General features: G+C 44.8%; 13 non-coding genes across 13 annotated transcripts; all 13 read left to right on the top strand.

Annotated features, from left to right (window-relative positions):
* The first annotated feature begins 1,071 nt into the window (after nt 1–1,071).
* Nucleotides 1,072–1,143, top strand: TRNAG-CCC (transfer RNA glycine (anticodon CCC)). Its single transcript has one exon. It is a non-coding gene; the product is annotated as a tRNA-Gly (tRNA).
* Nucleotides 1,144–2,670: 1,527 nt separating this feature from the next.
* On the top strand, nt 2,671–2,742 carry TRNAG-CCC (transfer RNA glycine (anticodon CCC)). The gene has a single exon. It is a non-coding gene; the product is annotated as a tRNA-Gly (tRNA).
* A 1,516-nt stretch (nt 2,743–4,258) lies between these two features.
* On the top strand, nt 4,259–4,330 carry TRNAG-CCC (transfer RNA glycine (anticodon CCC)). Its single transcript has one exon. It is a non-coding gene; the product is annotated as a tRNA-Gly (tRNA).
* A 1,527-nt stretch (nt 4,331–5,857) lies between these two features.
* TRNAG-CCC (transfer RNA glycine (anticodon CCC)) lies at nt 5,858–5,929 on the top strand. The gene has a single exon. It is a non-coding gene; the product is annotated as a tRNA-Gly (tRNA).
* A 1,527-nt stretch (nt 5,930–7,456) lies between these two features.
* TRNAG-CCC (transfer RNA glycine (anticodon CCC)) lies at nt 7,457–7,528 on the top strand. The gene has a single exon. It is a non-coding gene; the product is annotated as a tRNA-Gly (tRNA).
* Nucleotides 7,529–9,044: 1,516 nt separating this feature from the next.
* Nucleotides 9,045–9,116, top strand: TRNAG-CCC (transfer RNA glycine (anticodon CCC)). Its single transcript has one exon. It is a non-coding gene; the product is annotated as a tRNA-Gly (tRNA).
* A 1,527-nt stretch (nt 9,117–10,643) lies between these two features.
* On the top strand, nt 10,644–10,715 carry TRNAG-CCC (transfer RNA glycine (anticodon CCC)). The gene has a single exon. It is a non-coding gene; the product is annotated as a tRNA-Gly (tRNA).
* A 1,516-nt stretch (nt 10,716–12,231) lies between these two features.
* On the top strand, nt 12,232–12,303 carry TRNAG-CCC (transfer RNA glycine (anticodon CCC)). The gene has a single exon. It is a non-coding gene; the product is annotated as a tRNA-Gly (tRNA).
* Nucleotides 12,304–13,830: 1,527 nt separating this feature from the next.
* On the top strand, nt 13,831–13,902 carry TRNAG-CCC (transfer RNA glycine (anticodon CCC)). Its single transcript has one exon. It is a non-coding gene; the product is annotated as a tRNA-Gly (tRNA).
* A 1,516-nt stretch (nt 13,903–15,418) lies between these two features.
* Nucleotides 15,419–15,490, top strand: TRNAG-CCC (transfer RNA glycine (anticodon CCC)). Its single transcript has one exon. It is a non-coding gene; the product is annotated as a tRNA-Gly (tRNA).
* A 1,527-nt stretch (nt 15,491–17,017) lies between these two features.
* Nucleotides 17,018–17,089, top strand: TRNAG-CCC (transfer RNA glycine (anticodon CCC)). The gene has a single exon. It is a non-coding gene; the product is annotated as a tRNA-Gly (tRNA).
* Nucleotides 17,090–18,605: 1,516 nt separating this feature from the next.
* Nucleotides 18,606–18,677, top strand: TRNAG-CCC (transfer RNA glycine (anticodon CCC)). The gene has a single exon. It is a non-coding gene; the product is annotated as a tRNA-Gly (tRNA).
* Nucleotides 18,678–20,203: 1,526 nt separating this feature from the next.
* On the top strand, nt 20,204–20,275 carry TRNAG-CCC (transfer RNA glycine (anticodon CCC)). Its single transcript has one exon. It is a non-coding gene; the product is annotated as a tRNA-Gly (tRNA).
* Nucleotides 20,276–21,529: the final 1,254 nt, after the last annotated feature.

Raw genomic sequence — 21,529 nt, 5'->3', positions numbered from 1 at the left:
ATATCAGAGAGCAAGTTGAGAGGACTCCAAGAGGCAGATGTCCATGGAAAGAGCCTCTCATGACAGCAGGAAGGTTGGATATTTCAAGATGGCAACATTTCCTGTCCAACGTCCTCACGTCCCGAACGCTCCCAAACGCTCAAAAGCCTCGCCCTCACCGGGTAGATCTCTGGCTCCCAGTTAAAATCAAATCCTGAGCATGCTAGCGCTAGGATCAAAGAGAGAGGAGAGGGTTAGAGAGCTGCTATCTTGGTAAAGGCCTGAAACTGCTAGTTCCCAAGAGGGTCTGCACTTTCAGTTATGACTGACTGTGAGACGAGAAGATGAAGATTTTCTGCACACAGCATACATTGCAGCATGCTTAGGCAAATGAGGAGCGAGACCCACCAATCCCTCGCCACTTCTCTGAAAGCTCCTCCTCTGCATAAAGAGAACACTTTTACAAGGGAGCAGAGTGGCGCAGCGGAAGCGTGCTGGGCCCATAACCCAGAGTTCGATGGATCGAAACCATCCTCTGCTATAATATTTCTTGTTTTTTCTTCTGAGGACCAATCTGTCATTTCCACGCTACCAGCAAGGAAAAGCGCAGGCTTGTGCTAGCTATGTGAGAAAAGACTTCTCAACTATCTGTCTCTGCTGAAATACAAGAGAGTGATCGCCAAAGGATCAACCCCATACTTTGAAAGTAAAGATACCCAATTATAAGCATAAATGACTGGTGGGACCGTCACACGTTTTTCTGGGCATGCTTTGAATGTCATTCTTGCCTTTTCGTTCTGCTCTTATCATTCTCCTGGGCATTTCATGGAAGGCACTCTCTTTCTCTTCGCTGCTTTGCTTCCAATGCTGCCTAAATATGTTCATTTCCACTATTTGTACTACTGCTTTCCATTTCTACTCTTCTGCACAGATTTGGCCTTGGTTTCAATCCCCAGTTCCTTACCCTCTACAAGAAACTTTCTACTGCTTTTCATGTTGGTATCTAAACCAAATGCACCATTGAAACTGGTGCAAGATAGTCATTGAACTCGGGGTTGTAATCTTTAGAACCGAGAGCACCCACAACATAGGGCGTTGGTGGTATAGTGGTGAGCATAGCTGCTTCCCAAGCAGTTGACCCGGGTTCGATTCCCGGCCAATGCAGTGCAAATTTTTATATGTTCTCCAAGCAGGATTTGTTTTAATGCAACATGTCACAAAACGGAAATATCATGAACAGATTAATCAGACGTTAAATTAAAAAAAAAATGAAATACTTAGGCAGGCATCTCGATCGCCCCATCTGCTACATTCATTGTCCTATTAGATGCTATTTTCCAAAAAGCAGAGTCACCACTCACATGTGCTGGTAATAAATATGTTGCGGGCGGTAGACAATGAAAGGGCTGAACCCCGACCAGACATTCTAACTCTAGCATCTCTATATTAAAAAGCATTTCTAGGCAATATCTAGCATGTGAATAAAAGTAGGCAAGATCCACCGATGAAACTGGCAAAAGTCCCCAACGATTTTCTGCACACTTGTTCTCTCACCTGAATGCAGCGCCACCTTGTAGCCATCGGATGTAACTGCAGCTCACAAAATGTTATATCAGAGAGCAAGTTGAGAGGACTCCAAGAGGCAGATGTCCATGGAAAGAGCCTCTCACGACAGCAGGAAGGTTGGATATTTCAAGATGGCAACATTTCCTGTCCAATGTCCTCACGTCCCGAACGCTCCCAAACGCTCAAAAGCCTCACACCAGGCAAGCCCTCACCGGGTAGATCTCTGGCTCCCAGTTAAAATCAAATCCTGAGCATGCTAGCGCTAGGATCAAAGAGAGAGGAGAGGGTTAGAGAGCTGCTATCTTGGTAAAGGCCTGAAACTGCTAGTTCCCAAGAGGGTCTGCACTTTCAGTTATGACTGACTGTGAGACGAGAAGATGAAGATTTTCTGCACCCAGCATACATTGCAGCATGCTTAGGCAAATGAGGAGCGAGACCCACCAATCCCTCGCCACTTCGCTGAAAGCTCCTCCTCTGCATAAAGAGAACACTTTTACAAGGGAGCAGAGTGGCGCAGCGGAAGCGTGCTGGGCCCATAACCCAGAGGTCGATGGATCGAAACCATCCTCTGCTATAATATTTCTTGTTTTTTCTTCTGAGAACCAATCTGTCATTTCCACGCTACAAGCAAGGAAAAGCGCAGGCTTGTGCTAGCTATGTGAGAAAAGACTTCTCAACTATCTGTCTCTGCTGAAACACAATAGAGTGATCGCCAAAGGATCAACCCCATACTTTGAAAGTAAAGATACCCAATTATAAGCATAAATGACTGGTGGGACCGTCACACGTTTTTCTGGGCATGCTTTGAATGTCATTCTTGCCTTTTCGTTCTGCTCTTATCATTCTCCTGGGCATTTCATGGAAGGCACTCTCTTTCTCTTCGCTGCTTTGCTTCCAATGCTGCCTAAATATGTTCATTTCCACTATTTGTACTACTGCTTTCCATTTCTTCTCTTCTGCACAGATTTGGCCTTGGTTTCAATCCCCAGTTCCTTACCCTCTACAAGAAACTTTCTACTGCTTTTCATGTTGGTATCTAAACCAAATGCACCATTGAAACTGGTACAAGATAGTCATTGAACTCGGGGTTGTAATCTTTAGAACCGAGAGCAACCACATCATAGGGCGTTGGTGGTATAGTGGTGAGCATAGCTGCTTCCCAAGCAGTTGACCCGGGTTCGATTCCCGGCCAATGCAGTGCAAATTTTTATATGTTCTCCAAGCAGGATTTGTTTTAATGCAACATGTCACAAAACGGAAATATCATGAACAGATTAATCAGACGTTAAATTAAAAAAAAAATGAAATACTTAGGCAGGCATCTCGATCGCCCCATCTGCTACATTCATTGTCCTATTAGATGCTATTTTCCAAAAAGCAGAGTCACCACTCACATGTGCTGGTAATAAATATGTTGCGGGCGGTAGACAATGAAAGGGCTGAACCCCGACCAGACATTCTAACTCTAGCATCTCTATATTAAAAAGCATTTCTAGGCAATATCTAGCATGTGAATAAAAGTAGGCAAGATCCACCGATGAATCTGGCAAAAGTCCCCAACGATTTTGTGCACACTTGTTCTCTCACCTGAATGCAGCGCCACCTTGTAGCCATCGGATGTAACTGCAGCTCACAAAATGTTATATCAGAGAGCAAGTTGAGAGGACTCCAAGAGGCAGATGTCCATGGAAAGAGCCTCTCACGACAGCAGGAAGGTTGGATATTTCAAGATGGCAACATTTCCTGTCCAATGTCCTCACGTCCCGAACGCTCCCAAACGCTCAAAAGCCTCGCCCTCACCGGGTAGATCTCTGGCTCCTAGTTAAAATCAAATCCTGAGCATGCTAGCGCTAGGATCAAAGAGAGAGGAGAGGGTTAGAGAGCTGCTATCTTGGTAAAGGCCTGAAACTGCTAGTTCCCAAGAGGGTCTGCACTTTCAGTTATGACTGACTGTGAGACGAGAAGATGAAGATTTTCTGCACCCAGCATACATTGCAGCATGCTTAGGCAAATGAGGAGCGAGACCCACCAATCCCTCGCCACTTCGCTGAAAGCTCCTCCTCTGCATAAAGAGAACACTTTTACAAGGGGGCAGAGTGGCGCAGCGGAAGCGTGCTGGGCCCATAACCCAGAGGTCGATGGATCGAAACCATCCTCTGCTATAATATTTCTTGTTTTTTCTTCTGAGAACCAATCTGTCATTTCCACGCTACCAGCAAGGAAAAGCGCAGGCTTGTGCTAGCTATGTGAGAAAAGACTTCTCAACTATCTGTCTCTGCTGAAATACAAGAGAGTGATCGCCAAAGGATCAACCCCATACTTTGAAAGTAAAGATAACCAATTATAAGCATAAATGACTGGTGGGACCGTCACACGTTTTTCTGGGCATGCTTTGAATGTCATTCTTGCCTTTTCGTTCTGCTCTTATCATTCTCCTGGGCATTTCATGGAAGGCACTCTCTTTCTCTTCGCTGCTTTGCTTCCAATGCTGCCTAAATATGTTCATTTCCACTATTTGTACTACTGCTTTCCATTTCTTCTCTTCTGCACAGATTTGGCCTTGGTTTCAATCCCCAGTTCCTTACCCTCTACAAGAAACTTTCTACTGCTTTTCATGTTGGTATCTAAACCAAATGCACCATTGAAACTGGTGCAAGATAGTCATTGAACTCGGGGTTGTAATCTTTAGAACCGAGAGCAAACACATCATAGGGCGTTGGTGGTATAGTGGTGAGCATAGCTGCTTCCCAAGCAGTTGACCTGGGTTCGATTCCCGGCCAATGCAGTGCAAATTTTTATATGTTCTCCAAGCAGGATTTGTTTTAATGCAACATGTCACAAAACGGAAATATCATGAACAGATTAATCAGACGTTAAATTAAAAAAAAAATGAAATACTTAGGCAGGCATCTCGATCGCCCCATCTGCTACATTCATTGTCCTATTAGATGCTATTTTCCAAAAAGCAGAGTCACCACTCACATGTGCTGGTAATAAATATGTTGCGGGCGGTAGACAATGAAAGGGCTGAACCCCGACCAGACATTCTAACTCTAGCATCTCTATATTAAAAAGCATTTCTAGGCAATATCTAGCATGTGAATAAAAGTAGGCAAGATCCACCGATGAATCTGGCAAAAGTCCCCAACGATTTTGTGCACACTTGTTCTCTCACCTGAATGCAGCGCCACCTTGTAGCCATCGGATGTAACTGCAGCTCACAAAATGTTATATCAGAGAGCAAGTTGAGAGGACTCCAAGAGGCAGATGTCCATGGAAAGAGCCTCTCACGACAGCAGGAAGGTTGGATATTTCAAGATGGCAACATTTCCTGTCCAACGTCCTCACGTCCCGAACGCTCCCAAACGCTCAAAAGCCTCACACCAGGCAAGCCCTCACCGGGTAGATCTCTGGCTCCCAGTTAAAATCAAATCCTGAGCATGCTAGCGCTAGGATCAAAGAGAGAGGAGAGGGTTAGAGAGCTGCTATCTTGGTAAAGGCCTGAAACTGCTAGTTCCCAAGAGGGTCTGCACTTTCAGTTATGACTGACTGTGAGACGAGAAGATGAAGATTTTCTGCACCCAGCATACATTGCAGCATGCTTAGGCAAATGAGGAGCGAGACCCACCAATCCCTCACCACTTCGCTGAAAGCTCCTCCTCTGCATAAAGAGAACACTTTTACAAGGGAGCAGAGTGGCGCAGCGGAAGCGTGCTGGGCCCATAACCCAGAGGTCGATGGATCGAAACCATCCTCTGCTATAATATTTCTTGTTTTTTCTTCTGAGAACCAATCTGTCATTTCCACGCTACAAGCAAGGAAAAGCGCAGGCTTGTGCTAGCTATGTGAGAAAAGACTTCTCAACTATCTGTCTCTGCTGAAACACAACAGAGTGATCGCCAAAGGATCAACCCCATACTTTGAAAGTAAAGATACCCAATTATAAGCATAAATGACTGGTGGGACCGTCACACGTTTTTCTGGGCATGCTTTGAATGTCATTCTTGCCTTTTCGTTCTGCTCTTATCATTCTCCTGGGCATTTCATGGAAGGCACTCTCTTTCTCTTCGCTGCTTTGCTTCCAATGCTGCCTAAATATGTTCATTTCCACTATTTGTACTACTGCTTTCCATTTCTTCTCTTCTGCACAGATTTGGCCTTGGTTTCAATCCCCAGTTCCTTACCCTCTACAAGAAACTTTCTACTGCTTTTCATGTTGGTATCTAAACCAAATGCACCATTGAAACTGGTGCAAGATAGTCATTGAACTCGGGGTTGTAATCTTTAGAACCGAGAGCAACCACATCATAGGGCGTTGGTGGTATAGTGGTGAGCATAGCTGCTTCCCAAGCATTTGACCCGGGTTCGATTCCCGGCCAATGCAGTGCAAATTTTTATATGTTCTCCAAGCAGGATTTGTTTTAATGCAACATGTCACAAAACGGAAATATCATGAACAGATTAATCAGACGTTAAATTAAAAAAAAAATGAAATACTTAGGCAGGCATCTCGATCGCCCCATCTGCTACATTCATTGTCCTATTAGATGCTATTTTCCAAAAAGCAGAGTCACCACTCACATGTGCTGGTAATAAATATGTTGCGGGCGGTAGACAATGAAAGGGCTGAACCCCGACCAGACATTCTAACTCTAGCATCTCTATATTAAAAAGCATTTCTAGGCAATATCTAGCATGTGAATAAAAGTAGGCAAGATCCACCGATGAATCTGGCAAAAGTCCCCAACGATTTTGTGCACACTTGTTCTCTCACCTGAATGCAGCGCCACCTTGTAGCCATCGGATGTAACTGCAGCTCACAAAATGTTATATCAGAGAGCAAGTTGAGAGGACTCCAAGAGGCAAATGTCCATGGAAAGAGCCTCTCACGACAGCAGGAAGGTTGGATATTTCAAGATGGCAACATTTCCTGTCCAATGTCCTCACGTCCCGAACGCTCCCAAACGCTCAAAAGCCTCACACCGGGCAAGCCCTCACCGGGTAGATCTCTGGCTCCCAGTTAAAATCAAATCCTGAGCATGCTAGCGCTAGGATCAAAGAGAGAGGAGAGGGTTAGAGAGCTGCTATGTTGGTAAAGGCCTGAAACTGCTAGTTCCCAAGAGGGTCTGCACTTTCAGTTATGACTGACTGTGAGACGAGAAGATGAAGATTTTCTGCACCCAGCATACATTGCAGCATGCTTAGGCAAATGAGGAGCGAGACCCACCAATCCCTCGCCACTTCGCTGAAAGCTCCTCCTCTGCATAAAGAGAACACTTTTACAAGGGGGCAGAGTGGCGCAGCGGAAGCGTGCTGGGCCCATAACCCAGAGGTCGATGGATCGAAACCATCCTCTGCTATAATATTTCTTGTTTTTTCTTCTGAGAACCAATCTGTCATTTCCACGCTACCAGCAAGGAAAAGCGCAGGCTTGTGCTAGCTATGTGAGAAAAGACTTCTCAACTATCTGTCTCTGCTGAAATACAAGAGAGTGATCGCCAAAGGATCAACCCCATACTTTGAAAGTAAAGATAACCAATTATAAGCATAAATGACTGGTGGGACCGTCACACGTTTTTCTGGGCATGCTTTGAATGTCATTCTTGCCTTTTCGTTCTGCTCTTATCATTCTCCTGGGCATTTCATGGAAGGCACTCTCTTTCTCTTCGCTGCTTTGCTTCCAATGCTGCCTAAATATGTTCATTTCCACTATTTGTACTACTGCTTTCCATTTCTTCTCTTCTGCACAGATTTGGCCTTGGTTTCAATCCCCAGTTCCTTACCCTCTACAAGAAACTTTCTACTGCTTTTCATGCTGGTATCTAAACCAAATGCACCATTGAAACTGGTGCAAGATAGTCATTGAACTCGGGGTTGTAATCTTTAGAACCGAGAGCAAACACATCATAGGGCGTTGGTGGTATAGTGGTGAGCATAGCTGCTTCCCAAGCAGTTGACCCGGGTTCGATTCCCGGCCAATGCAGTGCAAATTTTTATATGTTCTCCAAGCAGGATTTGTTTTAATGCAACATGTCACAAAACGGAAATATCATGAACAGATTAATCAGACGTTAAATTTAAAAAAAAATGAAATACTTAGGCAGGCATCTCGATCGCCCCATCTGCTACATTAATTGTCCTATTAGATGCTATTTTCCAAAAAGCAGAGTCACCACTCACATGTGCTGGTAATAAATATGTTGCGGGCGGTAGACAATGAAAGGGCTGAACCCCGACCAGACATTCTAACTCTAGCATCTCTATATTAAAAAGCATTTCTAGGCAATATCTAGCATGTGAATAAAAGTAGGCAAGATCCACCGATGAATCTGGCAAAAGTCCCCAACGATTTTGTGCACACTTGTTCTCTTACCTGAATGCAGCGCCACCTTGTAGCCATCGGATGTAACTGCAGCTCACAAAATGTTATATCAGAGAGCAAGTTGAGAGGACTCCAAGAGGCAGATGTCCATGGAAAGAGCCTCTCATGACAGCAGGAAGGTTGGATATTTCAAGATGGCAACATTTCCTGTCCAACGTCCTCACGTCCCGAACGCTCCCAAACGCTCAAAAGCCTCGCCCTCACCGGGTAGATCTCTGGCTCCCAGTTAAAATCAAATCCTGAGCATGCTAGCGCTAGGATCAAAGAGAGAGGCGAGGGTTAGAGAGCTGCTATCTTGGTAAAGGCCTGAAACTGCTAGTTCCCAAGAGGGTCTGCACTTTCAGTTATGACTGACTGTGAGACGAGAAGATGAAGATTTTCTGCACCCAGCATACATTGCAGCATGCTTAGGCAAATGAGGAGCGAGACCCACCAATCCCTCGCCACTTCGCTGAAAGCTCCTCCTCTGCATAAAGAGAACACTTTTACAAGGGGGCAGAGTGGCGCAGCGGAAGCGTGCTGGGCCCATAACCCAGAGGTCGATGGATCGAAACCATCCTCTGCTATAATATTTCTTGTTTTTTCTTCTGAGAACCAATCTGTCATTTCCACGCTACCAGCAAGGAAAAGCGCAGGCTTGTGCTAGCTATGTGAGAAAAGACTTCTCAACTATCTGTCTCTGCTGAAATACAAGAGAGTGATCGCCAAAGGATCAACCCCATACTTTGAAAGTAAAGATAACCAATTATAAGCATAAATGACTGGTGGGACCGTCACACGTTTTTCTGGGCATGCTTTGAATGTCATTCTTGCCTTTTCGTTCTGCTCTTATCATTCTCCTGGGCATTTCATGGAAGGCACTCTCTTTCTCTTCGCTGCTTTGCTTCCAATGCTGCCTAAATATGTTCATTTCCACTATTTGTACTACTGCTTTCCATTTCTTCTCTTCTGCACAGATTTGGCCTTGGTTTCAATCCCCAGTTCCTTACCCTCTACAAGAAACTTTCTACTGCTTTTCATGTTGGTATCTAAACCAAATGCACCATTGAAACTGGTGCAAGATAGTCATTGAACTCGGGGTTGTAATCTTTAGAACCGAGAGCAAACACATCATAGGGCGTTGGTGGTATAGTGGTGAGCATAGCTGCTTCCCAAGCAGTTGACCCGGGTTCGATTCCCGGCCAATGCAGTGCAAATTTTTATATGTTCTCCAAGCAGGATTTGTTTTAATGCAACATGTCACAAAACGGAAATATCATGAACAGATTAATCAGACGTTAAATTAAAAAAAAAATGAAATACTTAGGCAGGCATCTCGATCGCCCCATCTGCTACATTCATTGTCCTATTAGATGCTATTTTCCAAAAAGCAGAGTCACCACTCACATGTGCTGGTAATAAATATGTTGCGGGCGGTAGACAATGAAAGGGCTGAACCCCGACCAGACATTCTAACTCTAGCATCTCTATATTAAAAAGCATTTCTAGGCAATATCTAGCATGTGAATAAAAGTAGGCAAGATCCACCGATGAATCTGGCAAAAGTCCCCAACGATTTTGTGCACACTTGTTCTCTCACCTGAATGCAGCGCCACCTTGTAGCCATCGGATGTAACTGCAGCTCACAAAATGTTATATCAGAGAGCAAGTTGAGAGGACTCCAAGAGGCAGATGTCCATGGAAAGAGCCTCTCACGACAGCAGGAAGGTTGGATATTTCAAGATGGCAACATTTCCTGTCCAACGTCCTCACGTCCCGAACGCTCCCAAACGCTCAAAAGCCTCACACCAGGCAAGCCCTCACCGGGTAGATCTCTGGCTCCCAGTTAAAATCAAATCCTGAGCATGCTAGCGCTAGGATCAAAGAGAGAGGAGAGGGTTAGAGAGCTGCTATCTTGGTAAAGGCCTGAAACTGCTAGTTCCCAAGAGGGACTGCACTTTCAGTTATGACTGACTGTGAGACGAGAAGATGAAGATTTTCTGCACCCAGCATACATTGCAGCATGCTTAGGCAAATGAGGAGCGAGACCCACCAATCCCTCGCCACTTCGCTGAAAGCTCCTCCTCTGCATAAAGAGAACACTTTTACAAGGGAGCAGAGTGGCGCAGCGGAAGCGTGCTGGGCCCATAACCCAGAGGTCGATGGATCGAAACCATCCTCTGCTATAATATTTCTTGTTTTTTCTTCTGAGAACCAATCTGTCATTTCCACGCTACAAGCAAGGAAAAGCGCAGGCTTGTGCTAGCTATGTGAGAAAAGACTTCTCAACTATCTGTCTCTGCTGAAACACAACAGAGTGATCGCCAAAGGATCAACCCCATACTTTGAAAGTAAAGATACCCAATTATAAGCATAAATGACTGGTGGGACCGTCACACGTTTTTCTGGGCATGCTTTGAATGTCATTCTTGCCTTTTCGTTCTGCTCTTATCATTCTCCTGGGCATTTCATGGAAGGCACTCTCTTTCTCTTCGCTGCTTTGCTTCCAATGCTGCCTAAATATGTTCATTTCCACTATTTGTACTACTGCTTTCCATTTCTTCTCTTCTGCACAGATTTGGCCTTGGTTTCAATCCCCAGTTCCTTACCCTCTACAAGAAACTTTCTACTGCTTTTCATGTTGGTATCTAAACCAAATGCACCATTGAAACTGGTGCAAGATAGTCATTGAACTCGGGGTTGTAATCTTTAGAACCGAGAGCAACCACATCATAGGGCGTTGGTGGTATAGTGGTGAGCATAGCTGCTTCCCAAGCAGTTGACCCGGGTTCGATTCCCGGCCAATGCAGTGCAAATTTTTATATGTTCTCCAAGCAGGATTTGTTTTAATGCAACATGTCACAAAACGGAAATATCATGAACAGATTAATCAGACGTTAAATTAAAAAAAAAATGAAATACTTAGGCAGGCATCTCGATCGCCCCATCTGCTACATTCATTGTCCTATTAGATGCTATTTTCCAAAAAGCAGAGTCACCACTCACATGTGCTGGTAATAAATATGTTGCGGGCGGTAGACAATGAAAGGGCTGAACCCCGACCAGACATTCTAACTCTAGCATCTCTATATTAAAAAGCATTTCTAGGGAATATCTAGCATGTGAATAAAAGTAGGCAAGATCCACCGATGAATCTGGCAAAAGTCCCCAACGATTTTGTGCACACTTGTTCTCTCACCTGAATGCAGCGCCACCTTGTAGCTATCGGATGTAACTGCAGCTCACAAAATGTTATATCAGAGAGCAAGTTGAGAGGACTCCAAGAGGCAAATGTCCATGGAAAGAGCCTCTCACGACAGCAGGAAGGTTGGATATTTCAAGATGGCAACATTTCCTGTCCAATGTCCTCACGTCCCGAACGCTCCCAAACGCTCAAAAGCCTCGCCCTCACCGGGTAGATCTCTGGCTCCCAGTTAAAATCAAATCCTGAGCATGCTAGCGCTAGGATCAAAGAGAGAGGAGAGGGTTAGAGAGCTGCTATGTTGGTAAAGGCCTGAAACTGCTAGTTCCCAAGAGGGTCTGCACTTTCAGTTATGACTGACTGTGAGACGAGAAGATGAAGATTTTCTGCACCCAGCATACATTGCAGCATGCTTAGGCAAATGAGGAGCGAGACCCACCAATCCCTCGCCACTTCGCTGAAAGCTCCTCCTCTGCATAAAGAGAACACTTTTACAAGGGAGCAGAGTGGCGCAGCGGAAGCGTGCTGGGCCCATAACCCAGAGGTCGATGGATCGAAACCATCCTCTGCTATAATATTTCTTGTTTTTTCTTCTGAGGACCAATCTGTCATTTCCACGCTACCAGCAAGGAAAAGCGCAGGCTTGTGCTAGCTATGTGAGAAAAGACTTCTCAACTATCTGTCTCTGCTGAAATACAAGAGAGTGATCGCCAAAGGATCAACCCCATACTTTGAAAGTAAAGATACCCAATTATAAGCATAAATGACTGGTGGGACCGTCACACGTTTTTCTGGGCATGCTTTGAATGTCATTTTTGCCTTTTCGTTCTGCTCTTATCATTCTCCTGGGCATTTCATGGAAGGCACTCTCTTTCTCTTCGCTGCTTTGCTTCCAATGCTGCCTAAATATGTTCATTTCCACTATTTGTACTACTGCTTTCCATTTCTTCTCTTCTGCACAGATTTGGCCTTGGTTTCAATCCCCAGTTCCTTACCCTCTACAAGAAACTTTCTACTGCTTTTCATGTTGGTATCTAAACCAAATGCACCATTGAAACTGGTGCAAGATAGTCATTGAACTCGGGGTTGTAATCTTTAGAACCGAGAGCACCCACATCATAGGGCGTTGGTGGTATAGTGGTGAGCATAGCTGCTTCCCAAGCATTTGACCCGGGTTCGATTCCCGGCCAATGCAGTGCAAATTTTTATATGTTCTCCAAGCAGGATTTGTTTTAATGCAACATGTCACAAAACGGAAATATCATGAACAGATTAATCAGACGTTAAATTAAAAAAAAAATGAAATACTTAGGCAGGCATCTCGATCGCCCCATCTGCTACATTCATTGTCCTATTAGATGCTATTTTCCAAAAAGCAGAGTCACCACTCACATGTGCTGGTAATAAATATGTTGCGGGCGGTAGACAATGAAAGGGCTGAACCCCGACCAGACATTCTAACACTAGCATCTCTATATTAAAAAGCATTTCTAGGCAATATCTAGCATGTGAATAAAAGTAGGCAAGATCCACCGATGAATCTGGCAAAAGTCCCCAACGATTTTGTGCACACTTGTTCTCTCACCTGAATGCAGCGCCACCTTGTAGCCATTGGATGTAACTGCAGCTCACAAAATGTTATATCAGAGAGCAAGTTGAGAGGACTCCAAGAGGCAGATGTCCATGGAAAGAGCCTCTCACGACAGCAGGAAGGTTGGATATTTCAAGATGGCAACATTTCCTGTCCAACGTCCTCACGTCCCGAACGCTCCCAAACGCTCAAAAGCCTCACACCGGGCAAGCCCTCACCGGGTAGATCTCTGGCTCCCAGTTAAAATCAAATCCTGAGCATGCTAGCGCTATGATCAAAGAGAGAGGAGAGGGTTAGAGAGCTGCTATCTTGGTAAAGGCCTGAAACTGCTAGTTCCCAAGAGGGTCTGCACTTTCAGTTATGACTGACTGTGAGACGAGAAGATGAAGATTTTCTGCACCCAGCATACATTGCAGCATGCTTAGGCAAATGAGGAGCGAGACCCACCAATCCCTCGCCACTTCGCTGAAAGCTCCTCCTCTGCATAAAGAGAACACTTTTACAAGGGAGCAGAGTGGTGCAGCGGAAGCGTGCTGGGCCCATAACCCAGAGGTCGATGGATCGAAACCATCCTCTGCTATAATATTTCTTATTTTTTCTTCTGAGGACCAATCTGTCATTTCCACGCTACCAGCAAGGAAAAGCGCAGGCTTGTGCTAGCTATGTGAGAAAAGACTTCTCAACTATCTGTCTCTGCTGAAATACAAGAGAGTGATCGCCAAAGGATCAACCCCATACTTTGAAAGTAAAGATACCCAATTATAAGCATAAATGACTGGTGGGACCGTCACACGTTTTTCTGGGCATGCTTTGAATGTCATTCTTGCCTTTTCGTTCTGCTCTTATCATTCTCCTGGGCATTTCATGGAAGGCACTCTCTTTCTCTTCGCTGCTTTGCTTCCAATGCTGCCTAAATATGTTCATTTCCACTATTTGTACTACTGCTTTCCATTTCTTCTCTTTTGCACAGATTTGGCCTTGGTTTCAATCCCCAGTTCCTTACCCTCTACAAGAAACTTTCTACTGCTTTTCATGTTGGTATCTAAACCAAATGCACCATTGAAACTGGTGCAAGATAGTCATTGAACTCGGGGTTGTAATCTTTAGAACCGAGAGCAACCACATCATAGGGCGCTGGTGGTATAGTGGTGAGCATAGCTGCTTCCCAAGCAGTTGACCCGGGTTCGATTCCCGGCCAATGCAGTGCAAATTTTTATATGTTCTCCAAGCAGGATTTGTTTTAATGCAACATGTCACAAAACGGAAATATCATGAACAGATTAATCAGACGTTAAATTAAAAAAAAAATGAAATACTTAGGCAGGCATCTCGATCGCCCCATCTGCTACATTCATTGTCCTATTAGATGCTATTTTCCAAAAAGCAGAGTCACCACTCACATGTGCTGGTAATAAATATGTTGCGGGCGGTAGACAATGAAAGGGCTGAACCCCGACTAGACATTCTAACTGTAGCATCTCTATATTAAAAAGCATTTCTAGGCAATATCTAGCATGTGAATAAAAGTAGGCAAGATCCACCGATGAATCTGGCAAAAGTCCCCAACGATTTTGTGCACACTTGTTCTCTCACCTGAATGCAGCGCCACCTTGTAGCCATCGGATGTAACTGCAGCTCACAAAATGTTATATCAGAGAGCAAGTTGAGAGGACTCCAAGAGGCAGATGTCCATGGAAAGAGCCTCTCATGACAGCAGGAAGGTTGGATATTTCAAGATGGCAACATTTCCTCTCCAACGTCCTCACGTCCCGAACACTCCCAAACGCTCAAAAGCCTCGCCCTCACCGGGTAGATCTCTGGCTCCCAGTTAAAATCAAATCCTGAGCATGCTAGCGCTAGGATCAAAGAGAGAGGAGAGGGTTAGAGAGCTGCTATCTTGGTAAAGGCCTGAAACTGCTAGTTCCCAAGAGGGTCTGCACTTTCAGTTATGACTGACTGTGAGACGAGAAGATGAAGATTTTCTGCACCCAGCATACATTGCAGCATGCTTAGGCAAATGAGGAGCGAGACCCACCAATCCCTCGCCACTTCGCTGAAAGCTCCTCCTCTGCATAAAGAGAACACTTTTACAAGGGGGCAGAGTGGCGCAGCGGAAGCGTGCTGGGCCCATAACCCAGAGGTCGATGGATCGAAACCATCCTCTGCTATAATATTTCTTGTTTTTTCTTCTGAGAACCAATCTGTCATTTCCACGCTACCAGCAAGGAAAAGCGCAGGCTTGTGCTAGCTATGTGAGAAAAGACTTCTCAACTATCTGTCTCTGCTGAAATACAAGAGAGTGATCGCCAAAGGATCAACCCCATACTTTGAAAGTAAAGATAACCAATTATAAGCATAAATGACTGGTGGGACCGTCACACGTTTTTCTGGGCATGCTTTGAATGTCATTCTTGCCTTTTCGTTCTGCTCTTATCATTCTCCTGGGCATTTCATGGAAGGCACTCTCTTTCTCTTCGCTGCTTTGCTTCCAATGCTGCCTAAATATGTTCATTTCCACTATTTGTACTACTGCTTTCCATTTCTTCTCTTCTGCACAGATTTGGCCTTGGTTTCAATCCCCAGTTCCTTACCCTCTACAAGAAACTTTCTACTGCTTTTCATGTTGGTATCTAAACCAAATGCACCATTGAAACTGGTGCAAGATAGTCATTGAACTCGGGGTTGTAATCTTTAGAACCGAGAGCAAACACATCATAGGGCGTTGGTGGTATAGTGGTGAGCATAGCTGCTTCCCAAGCAGTTGACCCGGGTTCGATTCCCGGCCAATGCAGTGCAAATTTTTATATGTTCTCCAAGCAGGATTTGTTTTAATGCAACATGTCACAAAACGGAAATATCATGAACAGATTAATCAGACGTTAAATTAAAAAAAAAATGAAATACTTAGGCAGCCATCTCGATCGCCCCATCTGCTACATTCATTGTCCTATTAGATGCTATTTTCCAAAAAGCAGAGTCACCACTCACATGTGCTGGTAATAAATATGTTGCGGGCGGTAGACAATGAAAGGGCTGAACCCCGACCAGACATTCTAACTCTAGCATCTCTATATTAAAAAGCATTTCTAGGCAATATCTAGCATGTGAATAAAAGTAGGCAAGATCCACCGATGAATCTGGCAAAAGTCCCCAACGATTTTGTGCACACTTGTTCTCTCACCTGAATGCAGTGCCACCTTGTAGCCATCGGATGTAACTGCAGCTCACAAAATGTTATATCAGAGAGCAAGTTGAGAGGACTCCAAGAGGCAGATGTCCATGGAAAGAGCCTCTCACGACAGCAGGAAGGTTGGATATTTCAAGATGGCAACATTTCCTGTCCAACGTCCTCACGTCCCGAACGCTCCCAAACGCTCAAAAGCCTCACACCAGGCAAGCCCTCACCGGGTAGATCTCTGGCTCCCAGTTAAAATCAAATCCTGAGCATGCTAGCGCTAGGATCAAAGAGAGAGGAGAGGGTTAGAGAGCTGCTATCTTGGTAAAGGCCTGAAACTGCTAGTTCCCAAGAGGGTCTGCACTTTCAGTTATGACTGACTGTGAGACGAGAAGATGAAGATTTTCTGCACCCAGCATACATTGCAGCATGCTTAGGCAAATGAGGAGCGAGACCCACCAATCCCTCGCCACTTCGCTGAAAGCTCCTCCTCTGCATAAAGAGAACACTTTTACAAGGGAGCAGAGTGGCGCAGCGGAAGCGTGCTGGGCCCATAACCCAGAGGTCGATGGATCGAAACCATCCTCTGCTATAATATTTCTTGTTTTTTCTTCTGAGAACCAATCTGTCATTTCCACGCTACAAGCAAGGAAAAGCGCAGGCTTGTGCTAGCTATGTGAGAAAAGACTTCTCAACTATCTGTCTCTGCTGAAACACAACAGAGTGATCGCCAAAGGATCAACCCCATACTTTGAAAGTAAAGATACCCAATTATAAGCATAAATGACTGGTGGGACCGTCACACGTTTTTCTGGGCATGCTTTGAATGTCATTCTTGCCTTTTCGTTCTGCTCTTATCATTCTCCTGGGCATTTCATGGAAGGCACTCTCTTTCTCTTCGCTGCTTTGCTTCCAATGCTGCCTAAATATGTTCATTTCCACTATTTGTACTACTGCTTTCCATTTCTTCTCTTCTGCACAGATTTGGCCTTGGTTTCAATCCCCAGTTCCTTACCCTCTACAAGAAACTTTCTACTGCTTTTCATGTTGGTATCTAAACCAAATGCACCATTGAAACTGGTGCAAGATAGTCATTGAACTCGGGGTTGTAATCTTTAGAACCGAGAGCAACCACATCATAGGGCGTTGGTGGTATAGTGGTGAGCATAGCTGCTTCCCAAGCAGTTGACCCGGGTTCGATTCCCGGCCAATGCAGTGCAAATTTTTATATGTTCTCCAAGCAGGATTTGTTTTAATGCAACATGTCACAAAACGGAAATATCATGAACAGATTAATCAGACGTTAAATTAAAAAAAAAATGAAATACTTAGGCAGGCATCTCGATCGCCCCATCTGCTACATTCATTGTCCTATTAGATGCTATTTTCCAAAAAGCAGAGTCACCACTCACATGTGCTGGTAATAAATATGTTGCGGGCGGTAGACAATGAAAGGGCTGAACCCCGACCAGACATTCTAACTCTAGCATCTCTATATTAAAAAGCATTTCTAGGGAATATCTAGCATGTGAATAAAAGTAGGCAAGATCCACCGATGAATCTGGCAAAAGTCCCCAACGATTTTGTGCACACTTGTTCTCTCACCTGAATGCAGCGCCACCTTGTAGCCATCGGATGTAACTGCAGCTCACAAAATGTTATATCAGAGAGCAAGTTGAGAGGACTCCAAGAGGCAAATGTCCATGGAAAGAGCCTTTCACGACAGCAGGAAGGTTGGATATTTCAAGATGGCAACATTTCCTGTCCAATGTCCTCACGTCCCGAACGCTCCCAAACGCTCAAAAGCCTCGCCCTCACCGGGTAGATCTCTGGCTCCCAGTTAAAATCAAATCCTGAGCATGCTAGCGCTAGGATCAAAGAGAGAGGAGAGGGTTAGAGAGCTGCTATGTTGGTAAAGGCCTGAAACTGCTAGTTCCCAAGAGGGTCTGCACTTTCAGTTATGACTGACTGTGAGACGAGAAGATGAAGATTTTCTGCACCCAGCATACATTGCAGCATGCTTAGGCAAATGAGGAGCGAGACCCACCAATCCCTCGCCACTTCGCTGAAAGCTCCTCCTCTGCATAAAGAGAACACTTTTACAAGGGAGCAGAGTGGCGCAGCGGAAGCGTGCTGGGCCCATAACCCAGAGGTCGATGGATCGAAACCATCCTCTGCTATAATATTTCTTGTTTTTTCTTCTGAGGACCAATCTGTCATTTCCACGCTACCAGCAAGGAAAAGCGCAGGCTTGTGCTAGCTATGTGAGAAAAGACTTCTCAACTATCTGTCTCTGCTGAAATACAAGAGAGTGATCGCCAAAGGATCAACCCCATACTTTGAAAGTAAAGATACCCAATTATAAGCATAAATGACTGGTGGGACCGTCACACGTTTTTCTGGGCATGCTTTGAATGTCATTTTTGCCTTTTCGTTCTGCTCTTATCATTCTCCTGGGCATTTCATGGAAGGCACTCTCTTTCTCTTCGCTGCTTTGCTTCCAATGCTGCCTAAATATGTTCATTTCCACTATTTGTACTACTGCTTTCCATTTCTTCTCTTCTGCACAGATTTGGCCTTGGTTTCAATCCCCAGTTCCTTACCCTCTACAAGAAACTTTCTACTGCTTTTCATGTTGGTATCTAAACCAAATGCACCATTGAAACTGGTGCAAGATAGTCATTGAACTCGGGGTTGTAATCTTTAGAACCGAGAGCACCCACATCATAGGGCGTTGGTGGTATAGTGGTGAGCATAGCTGCTTCCCAAGCATTTGACCCGGGTTCGATTCCCGGCCAATGCAGTGCAAATTTTTATATGTTCTCCAAGCAGGATTTGTTTTAATGCAACATGTCACAAAACGGAAATATCATGAACAGATTAATCAGACGTTAAATTAAAAAAAAAATGAAATACTTAGGCAGGCATCTCGATCGCCCCATCTGCTACATTCATTGTCCTATTAGATGCTATTTTCCAAAAAGCAGAGTCACCACTCACATGTGCTGGTAATAAATATGTTGCGGGCGGTAGACAATGAAAGGGCTGAACCCCGACCAGACATTCTAACTCTAGCATCTCTATATTAAAAAGCATTTCTAGGCAATATCTAGCATGTGAATAAAAGTAGGCAAGATCCACCGATGAATCTGGCAAAAGTCCCCAACGATTTTGTGCACACTTGTTCTCTCACCTGAATGCAGCGGCACCTTGTAGCCATCGGATGTAACTGCAGCTCACAAAATGTTATATCAGAGAGCAAGTTGAGAGAACTCCAAGAGGCAGATGTCCATGGAAAGAGCCTCTCACGACAGCAGGAAGGTTGGATATTTCAAGATGGCAACATTTCCTGTCCAATGTCCTCACGTCCCGAACGCTCCCAAACGCTCAAAAGCCTCACACCGGGCAAGCCCTCACCGGGTAGATCTCTGGCTCCCAGTTAAAATCAAATCCTGAGCATGCTAGCGCTAGGATCAAAGAGAGAGGAGAGGGTTAGAGAGCTGCTATCTTGGTAAAGGCCTGAAACTGCTAGTTCCCAAGAGGGTCTGCACTTTCAGTTATGACTGACTGTGAGACGAGAAGATGAAGATTTTCTGCACCCAGCATACATTGCAGCATGCTTAGGCAAATGAGGAGCGAGACCCACCAATCCCTCGCCACTTCGTTGAAAGCTCCTCCTCTGCATAAAGAGAACACTTTTACAAGGGAGCAGAGTGGTGCAGCGGAAGCGTGCTGGGCCCATAACCCAGAGGTCGATGGATCGAAACCATCCTCTGCTATAATATTTCTTGTTTTTTCTTCTGAGGACCAATCTGTCATTTCCACGCTACCAGCAAGGAAAAGCGCAGGCTTGTGCTAGCTATGTGAGAAAAGACTTCTCAACTATCTGTCTCTGCTGAAATACAAGAGAGTGATCGCCAAAGGATCAACCCCATACTTTGAAAGTAAAGATACCCAATTATAAGCATAAATGACTGGTGGGACCGTCACACGTTTTTCTGGGCATGCTTTGAATGTCATTCTTGCCTTTTCGTTCTGCTCTTATCATTCTCCTGGGCATTTCATGGAAGGCACTCTCTTTCTCTTCGCTGCTTGCTTCCAATGCTGCCTAAATATGTTCATTTCCACTATTTGTACTTCTGCTTTCCATTTCTACTCTTCTGCACAGATTTGGCCTTGGTTTCAATCCCCAGTTCCTTACCCTCTACAAGAAACTTTCTACTGCTTTTCATGTTGGTATCTAAACCAAATGCACCATTGAAACTGGTGCAAGATAGTCATTGAACTCGGGGTTGTAATCTTTAGAACCGAGAGCACCCACATCATAGGGCGTTGGTGGTATAGTGGTGAGCATAGCTGCTTCCCAAGCATTTGACCCGGGTTCGATTCCCGGCCAATGCAGTGCAAATTTTTATATGTTCTCCAAGCAGGATTTGTTTTAATGCAACATGTCACAAAACGGAAATATCATGAACAGATTAATCAGACGTTAAATTAAAAAAAAAATGAAATACTTAGGCAGGCATCTCGATCGCCCCATCTGCTACATTAATTGTCCTATTAGATGCTATTTTCCAAAAAGCAGAGTCACCACTCACATGTGCTGGTAATAAATATGTTGCGGGCGGTAGACAATGAAAGGGCTGAACCCCGACCAGACATTCTAACTCTAGCATCTCTATATTAAAAAGCATTTCTAGGCAATATCTAGCATGTGAATAAAAGTAGGCAAGATCCACCGATGAATCTGGCAAAAGTCCCCAACGATTTTGTGCACACTTGTTCTCTCACCTGAATGCAGCGCCACCTTGTAGCCATTGGATGTAACTGCAGCTCACAAAATGTTATATCAGAGAGCAAGTTGAGAGGACTCCAAGAGGCAGATGTCCATGGAAAGAGCCTCTCACGACAGCAGGAAGGTTGGATATTTCAAGATGGCAACATTTCCTGTCCAACGTCCTCACGTCCCGAACGCTCCCAAACGCTCAAAAGCCTCACACCGGGCAAGCCCTCACCGGGTAGATCTCTGGCTCCCAGTTAAAATCAAATCCTGAGCATGCTAGCGCTACGATCAAAGAGAGAGGAGAGGGTTAGAGAGCTGCTATCTTGGTAAAGGCCTGAAACTGCTAGTTCCCAAGAGGGTCTGCACTTTCAGTTATGACTGACTGTGAGACGAGAAGATGAAGATTTTCTGCACCCAGCATACATTGCAGCATGCTTAGGCAAATGAGGAGCGAGACCCACAAATCCCTCGCCACTTCGCTGAAAGCTCCTCCTCTGCATAAAGAGAACACTTTTACAAGGGAGCAGAGTGGTGCAGCGGAAGCGTGCTGGGCCCATAACCCAGAGGTCGATGGATCGAAACCATCCTCTGCTATAATATTTCTTATTTTTTCTTCTGAGGACCAATCTGTCATTTCCACGCTACCAGCAAGGAAAAGCGCAGGCTTGTGCTAGCTATGTGAGAAAAGACTTCTCAACTATCTGTCTCTGCTGAAATACAAGAGAGTGATCGCCAAAGGATCAACCCCATACTTTGAAAGTAAAGATACCCAATTATAAGCATAAATGACTGGTGGGACCGTCACACGTATTTCTGGGCATGCTTTGAATGTCATTCTTGCCTTTTCGTTCTGCTCTTATCATTCTCCTGGG

Source organism: Triturus cristatus, chromosome 11 (genome assembly GCF_964204655.1).
Source record: "Triturus cristatus chromosome 11, aTriCri1.1, whole genome shotgun sequence".
Classification (NCBI taxonomy): Eukaryota; Metazoa; Chordata; class Amphibia; order Caudata; family Salamandridae; genus Triturus; species Triturus cristatus.
This window is presented reverse-complemented; position numbering and strand designations above follow the sequence as displayed.